The following is an 8,241-nucleotide window of genomic DNA, read 5'->3' on the forward strand; positions in this document are numbered from 1 at the left end:
TCAGCTTGGCTTCCCCCACATCCTTCCTCTTCCTCCTCTTGTCAGGTCCTCAGGGACCCCCCCCAGTTTCAGAGACGTACTTTTAGTATCCAGACCCCGCCAATACTTTGTGTCCTTAAGCTTTCTCAATCCCTAAATCTGACTCCCTCCCACACCCACATCCATGTAGTGATGCTATGTACCCAATATGTATTTCTCAGGTCCAGGAGCAACTTAGAAAGAGGCAAAGGAAAGCAGAGCACGGAAATATCTGCCCCCCAGTGAGTGAAAAATGAGTGGACGGGCTGCATTCCAAGGTGAAAAGCCCAATCACAAGAAAGAGGAAGCTGACCATGATGGGGTTTCTATGGAAAACTGTGACATGGGAGAGAAACCAGTAGAGGCAGTAGTCTAACAATTAATGTTTTTAAAAGTGCAAAATCCAGTAGCCCAGGCAGCAGCTGCCATTCCTGAAGCCAGGAGGGAAGGCCAAGTAGGCCAGGGAGCCACTGTGAATCCAAGTACCTCTGAGAACCTGAAGTTAGATCGTCGTCACCTGTCTAGAAGACGCCCAAAGGTCAGGAGAGAACGGAGGAAATATGACCGACAAGGCACGCTGCTCTGTAACGGTTTAGATGTGTGTGACTGCCTACAGTGTTCAGGTTGCTTCTATCCATGCTTCAAGTGTAGCTCCAGGAAATGTAGAGTCAAATGCCGCTGCAATCGCAAATGGGTTTATAACGAGGTGGAAGAGCAATATGCAGAAGTTCTCAGCACGCTTCCAGCAAGATCCCAGTAGCACTCGGCTCCCTTTTCTTTCCAATGCCGAGATAGCCTCTTTCTTAGTGAGTTTTAAGGTGTGGGCAAAGAGATGGAATGGCACTAGTGACAACTGAACATTCCAGTGTTAGGGACCAATAAGTGTCCCATTCCCTTGTGGACTACTATTAAAGTTTATCGAAAAACGTGTCTTCTTTCACTTTAGGATTGCTTTATGTAGAAAATAGAATAAGTGATCTCTGCCCTGTTATCCTTCCACCTTCACTTATCACTACAGCCAGTTCAGAAGTGTCCTTTAGATTTTTTTTTTAATTTTTAGGCAATTAAGGTTTTAGATTTTGAAAAGAGAAAGGAGCCTTATTTTCTAAAGCTAGGGGCTAAATTGGATGCTACAATTAGTACTTGAAGATTTGAAAACAAAACAAAACAAAATAACACCAACCACCCAAGACAACTTGGGTATAGTTATATTTGGTGTGGTTAGAAATAGTTGATTATGTTTATGGTATTAATAAGTTCCTGCCTATAATCCTTTTTCTCTCTCACATTGTTACAGATTGTTAGAGAAATATGGATTCCCTCTGACTTTTGTTTTTCAGAGGACACTCGTATTTTAAACAAAAAATAAAAGCAATTTTATTTTATTTTACTTTTAGGCAATTGTGGTTAAGTGACTTGCCCAGGGTCACACAGCTAGTAAATGTTAAGTGTTTAGTCTGAGGCCGGATTTGAACTCGGGTACTCCTGACTTCAGGGCTGGTGCTTTATCCACTGTACCACCTAGCTGCCCAGCAATTTTAAATTGAAAGGAATTTTTTAAATCAGAAAGCATTTGGATACATTTTTAATAAATGTTTGGGGGCTTTGCCTTGAGACAACCCTAGCAGAGCTCTGGACAATCATATCCAACTGGATATGCCTAGGGATAGGCAAGATTGCCTCACTGACAGGGGCAAGGTAAGAAAGATACATATGAATTACACTAAAGTATATTACTAGTACAAAGAAAGAGAAAATGTAGAAAAAAGGAGAGAGGGATTGAGGCCAGGGAGACACAAGGGAGAAAGGGGGGCATAAAATAGACGGGCATAGAAAAGGAGAGAAGGAGGGACACAAGGCAGAGGTAATGAGAGAGAGGGATGAGAGAGAGAAAGGAAGATGAAAGAGAAAGAGGAAGAGAGAAACAGCATGTGTAGTATTCATGCCTATAAGATCCCCAAGTGAAGGTGGCAGGAATACAACAAAAAGGCAGAGACCTCCACTTCTCCCATCTGGTCATCACCATCAGAGATGTGACTGTAAAGGGGCCCTCTTACCTACAAAGCCTCCTGAAGGAGAACCCTCCACCCTTGCCCACCCTGGCCTTTCATCCTGTGCCATCTCTGTTCCTGGCCACCTCATGGCTTAGGGGCTCCTGGACACTCCCCAGACATACACAGTTTCATTGGGCCTGTTTTCCTTCACCTTCTTGGTTTCTCAGGTAAAGTTTGATTCATACATTGAAATAATCAGCAGAATATCTAACATGGACCCCACAGGTAGCACCTCTTGGATATTTGGGTGAGAAAGAGGAGCCAAAAATGACTCAGAAATTTTAACCACGGGTGATGGGAAGGTTGGCAGCACTCTCAAATACAAGAAAAGTTAACCCCATCCAGTCCTGTGACTCGTCCTCCACAGATTTTCTAAGGACAGAGAGTTCTTGATCATCTAAATATTTCACTTTTTCTTTTCCTACCCGAAGTATGCTCATGTGCAAATGTGGAGGGCAGGAGAGGAAGGGGGAGGGAGAGAGTACAGTAGCAGCAACCATACCAGCAAGAACTTTGGATGAAGGTTGCAGAAATAAGGAAGAAGGGGCCACACATCCCACTTCTGGTACCAAGATCTCGAAGAGTCCTGCAAAAAGCTGGTTCTCCCCAAAACATTTGATAAGTGTTCAACCACTAGGGGGACACTATTAGACACTAACCTGATCCTAGTTGGGAGAAAGGTGGTAAAAAGGTTTAGCAGCTGGGAGTCTTATTCTCACCCTGGAGATTACTGAACTGAGCTGAAGTGAGGAAACACGAGGCATTTTCAGGCTGTCTATGGTTCAGCTCTCTCTGGGGTTGGGCAGGTGGGTGGCTGAGTGGATAGAGTTCCAGGCCTGGAGTCAGGAGGGTCTGAATTCAACTGTGGCCTCAGACACTTAGTAGCTGCATGATGCTGAGCAAGTCACTTCACCCTGTTTGCCCCAGTTTCCTCATCTGTAAAATGAGCTGGAAAAGGAAATGGTAAGCCACTATAGGATCTTTGCCAAGAAAACCCCAAAACGGGTCATGGAGACCGGGACACCACTGAAATAACTAAACAACAACTATGGTTCTCGGAAAGTTGCTGACCTCTCAGCTCTGCCTCTCGGGTAGGTGGTAGCCACATCTACACACTAAGTCTAGTTGGGGATGAACTGAGTGTAGACTTATTCATTCAAATGCCACTCAGAGCCCACGTCATACTAAAAACTTCCCCTCCCCCTCCACATCTGCTGTATTTTTCAGAGCTCAAATCCAAATTTAGAATGAAGTCACTTCTATCAGAAACAGATAGAAGATAGTCAACTATGTATAGAGTTTTATTCTCAAAAGAAAAATAAAAGCAATAAATAAGACTTAAAAAAGACCCAAACACCTACCATTTAGTTGTGTACTCAAAACTTCTCCCAGACCTAGGAAATTTTCTCATAGTACTTAGACCATGACTAACCAAAAAGTTGTAAGAATTGCACAGTTCAGTTTGCTTAGTCAACCCCACTCCCAGTCCTTTGAAAGCTAGCAAAAGACTTGTAGACAATACAACACAGTCTGCAACTTATATTTCACTTGTCTATTCTTTAGAAAGGTCATGAGATGAAGCCTCAGGTCTTCTTCATTGTGGCCCTAGGCAGAGACTCAAGATCCAGTGCTTTTTTGGGGGTGGGGGTTGGGAAGAATACGTCTATTTATCTTTTCCAGGATAGAAGTGCAGTAGCCACGTACTGGCCCAATTCCAGTACAAATGAGCATGGAAACTTTAACCTGCTCCTATTCTGGACTTGGGCTGGTTCACCCCTCCTTAGGCAGCGTGGTGGCCTTCCCCTCCTGGGGACTCAGCACATTAGTGCCAGAGCCCCATTGCATCTCAGAATTCCCAAACTCAAGTGATCCACCACCCTCAGTCTCCCTGGCAGCCTGGGCTATAGGCATGCATCAACACACCCAACCAGTGCTGTTTCATTTAATGTCTTGTTACTAGTAGGGCCAGCCATTTCCCACCTTTACCATCTTTCTGGTGGTTGACCTGAGGCTTAATATTAAAGGGGTAGTGTAAAATTCTGTATTCTGTGTTGATGCACAAGCCTGCCAGAAATCCTTTTTTACTCATTTAGATTATTCTAATCTAAGCATTTTTGCTTAAAGAAAGGCCAAATTTCAATGCCAATAAAGACCAGTATGGGCCAGGCAGGGCCACTCGTATTTGAAAGACTTCCGGCAACTAACCAGAGTTGAGGGGCCTTTTGAACCTTATAGGAAGTTCTTTTAGGGTAGACATGCCCTGTCTTGCTGACTCCTCATTTAGGCTCAGGAATCTGACTGTTTGACAAGAAAGCCAAGTCTGTGAGGCACAGTAAGAGGTATGCTTCTGGCCATATCTGTTTTTGTAGCCCCTTCTATGTTGTATACAGAAAGCCTTAAACCAGGGGTGGGGAACCTGTGGCCTTCAGGCCACATGTGGCCCTCTAGGACCTCAAGTGCAGCCCTTTGACCAAATCCAAACTTCACGACAAATTCAGTGAAAGGGCTGCACTTGAGGGCCTAGAGGTCACATGTGTGCCTTGAGGCCACAGGCTCCTCACCCCTGCCTTAAACCGTGTCAGAATAAGGCCTTCCTGGATCAGCCAGAAGTCAACTTTTGGTGGGACTAAGCTCATTCAGCTGCACTGGACTGCTAGCATTTTAAACTGAAGAGAAATGAACATTTTCTGAAAGCAAGGGAGGCTAGCCGAATCCTGCGACCTGATGACAGGTATGTTTTCCCCACACCTTTCCTTAACACGAACAGCATACCAAGTCTAGATCTGGTGGCTTGGTTAGTGAGTGGAGCTCCTCTGGGAATCCCATAAATCCCAAGGTTCTGTGCCTAAGGATTACCAATTGGCATAAACCAATATGTTTGGGATTTTTCTCTTCTGTTTGTTGGAGGCTTGTTTAATGTATGTAGATTTGCTCTGTATTTAGAGGTATAAAGTCTTAACAGTAGTGGCTGACCACCAGGTTGGGATATCCTCCCCAGCCCTAAAGGAATGTCTGAAAGGTCAGAGAAATGGGAAAAGAGGTTAGGAAGCCTATTATATTGAAATATAGTTGTCAAAATGTGTGAAAAAACAAGTTCATGGTCCCTTAAGTCAAGAACTTTTGCTCTAAGAGGACACTTATTTGACCGACAAAACTTTTGAGACCTGATTAGCATCCAAGTGTCCTTACTGCCCAGGAGGGGTAAGAAAGATTTAGTTGGATACCTTTGAGATAACCATCACTGCTGCTTCAATCTGGCATGAAAAGAGACCACTCCTAGCTGGTAGAATTAGAAAAGCCACCATACTTATCACAGCAGACTAACTGAATCAGTGCCAGATGGGTTTGGGAGAGCACCACATCATTGCTGCACTGGCAATCACCCTTCCCTGCTCATTAATGAGGAAGATTATCCAATAGATTGAGGCACTCCAATGGAACAGAGCATGTATGTATTATTTTTTTTTTTAGTTAGGATTTTTTTTTTAAATTTAATTTATTATTTATTTTTAATACTCTTTTAAAATTGGTTCCTGATTCTCTCCCTCCCTCCTCCCTCTCCCCCACCCATTGAGAAGGCAAACAATAAGATATCCATCATACATGTGAAATCATGCAAAACATATTTCCGTATCAGCCATATTTCCAAAAAAAGCAAGAAAAGAGGAAAGAAAATTTTATATATATATATATATATATGTATATATATATAATATATATATATTTTATATATATGTATATATATATATATATATATATGTATATATATAATATATATATTTATATATATATATATGTATATATATATATATATATATGTATATATATATATAATATATATGTATATATATATACACACATATATACACACACACACACACACACACACATATCTGTGTGTGTGTACAGATACAATATACATATATATATATATATATACATATATATATATATATATATATATATATATATATTTTTTTTTTTTAAGGCAGTTGGTGTTAAGTGACTTGGCCAGGGTCACATAACTAGTAAGTTTCAAATGTCTGTCTGAGGCCGCATTTGAACAGGTCCTCCTGACTTCAGGGCCGTGCTCTATCCACTGAACCACTTAGCTGCGCCAGAAAATTATATTTTTATCTGCATCAGAGTTCATCAGTTCTCTCTCGGGAGGTGGTTAGTGTTTTATTTTTTTTTTTTATCATGAGTCCTTTGGAATTCTCTTGGACCATTGTATTGATCAGAATAGTCAAGTCTTTCACAGTTGCTCATTGTTACAGCATTGCTGTTACTGTGCACAATGATCTCGTGGTTCTTCTCACTTCACTTTGTATCAGTTCATATAGGCCTTGCCATGGTTTTCCTGTAATCATTCCTGCCCCTCATCATTTCTCACAGCACAATGGTACCCCATCACAATATATACCACAACTTGTTCAGCCATTCCCCAACTGATGGGCATCACCTCGATTTCCAATCTTTTCTACCACAAAAGAGCTGTTATCGATATCTTTGCATACTTTGCATACTTGATCTCTTTGGGAAAGACCTAGTAGTGTATTGCTGGATCAAAGAATATGCAGTTTTATAGCCTTTGAGCCTCGTCCAAATTGTTCTCCAGAATGGTTGGCACACTTCCCTATTCCACCAACAGTTCACTAATGTACCTATTTTCCATCATCCCTCCATCATTTGTCATTTCTGATAGGTGAGAGGTGCTACCTCAGAGTTGTTTTAATTTGCTTTTCTTTAATCAATAGCGATTCAGAGCATTTTTTTTATGACTATAGTAGCTTTGATTCTTCTCCTGAAAACTCCTTGGTAATATCTTTGACCATTTATCGAAATATTGATTAGAATTTTAAAGTAAAGTACTGTTGGACTACAACGATTTTTCAAGAAACCATTCATTTTGACTAAGTTGGATTTATGCCAGGGATGCAAGGATGGTTCAACATTAGGAAAACATTAACATAATTAATCGTGTTAAAAACCAAAACATCCCAAACCACATGATTATCTTAATAACTGCAGAAAAAACTTTGACAAAGTACAATATTCATTTATGCTAAAAATTTTGAACTATAAAATATGGGCATAAAGGGATCTGTTTAATATCATAAAAATATCTATCTGAAACCAAAAGCAGGCATCAGATGCAATGGAGATGCACCAAAACCTTTTCCAATAAATACAGGAGGAAAGCATAGGAGGCTGCCTCTCTCTACTATTATTTGATACAGTTCTGGAAGTGTGAGAAATAGTAATAAGAGAAAGTAATTAAAGGCATAAAGATACATAAAGAAGATATAAAACCATCCTATTTGCTGAGCTTAGGGTGATCTACTTGGAAAATCCTAGAGAATTGGCAAAAATACTAAATGAAATAAAAAAACTTCTCCTCCCCTCCCCATAGACTGCATTTCTGTATAATAAAAACAAAATATAGGAGGCAATAATAGAAAGGGAAATCCCATTCCAAACAACTACCAAATGCATGAAGTATCTGGAGATCAAGATACCAAAGCACAAACAAGACTTGCATAGACTTAATTACAAAGAAACACAGAATAACTAAATAGCTGGAAAATATCCAGTGTTCATGGGTTGGCCATGCTAATATAATAAAAATGACAATACTACCAGCCTTAATTTAAAACTTTTAATTCTATACCAAATTTTCAAAGGGATTTGAATAGACCTTTAATGGAACCTGGTAAAATGATAAAATGTATTTGGATTCTCACCCCCCCACAAAGATCAAGATTATCATGGGAAATTATGAGAAGAAGTAGGAATGAAGGGGGAATGGCACTTCCAGACCTCACAGTACATTGTAGATCAGCAGTCATCAAAACTATCTAGTATTGGTTAAAAATAGAAAGGTAGATAAGAGGAACCAACTAGACAAAGGAGCATCAGAAATGATGGAAGTGTTTCATAAGCAGGAAAGTGACTTAAGGAAGAACTCTCTATTTGATACAAACTGATGGGACAACTGGAAAGCAGTCTGGCTAAAGTTAAGCTTAGACCAGCACTTTATGCCATATACCACACTACATTATAAATGGATATATGACCTTAATATTAGAAATCATACTATAAAAATGAGAAGAGAACAGATCATACACCTATAGGTAGGAGGTATATTTTTCACCAAATGAGGGATAGA

The 8,241-nt window shown here is 40.4% G+C and overlaps 1 pseudogene; it reads left to right on the forward strand.

The window, feature by feature from the left end:
* Positions 1–400: 400 nt before the first annotated feature.
* Positions 401–778, forward strand: LOC110203740 (ARL14 effector protein-like pseudogene; annotated as a pseudogene).
* Positions 779–8,241: the final 7,463 nt, after the last annotated feature.

Source organism: Phascolarctos cinereus, unplaced genomic scaffold, assembly GCF_003287225.1.
Source record: "Phascolarctos cinereus isolate Bilbo 61053 unplaced genomic scaffold, phaCin_HiC Scaffold_11;HRSCAF=466, whole genome shotgun sequence".
NCBI lineage: Eukaryota > Metazoa > Chordata > Mammalia > Diprotodontia > Phascolarctidae > Phascolarctos > Phascolarctos cinereus.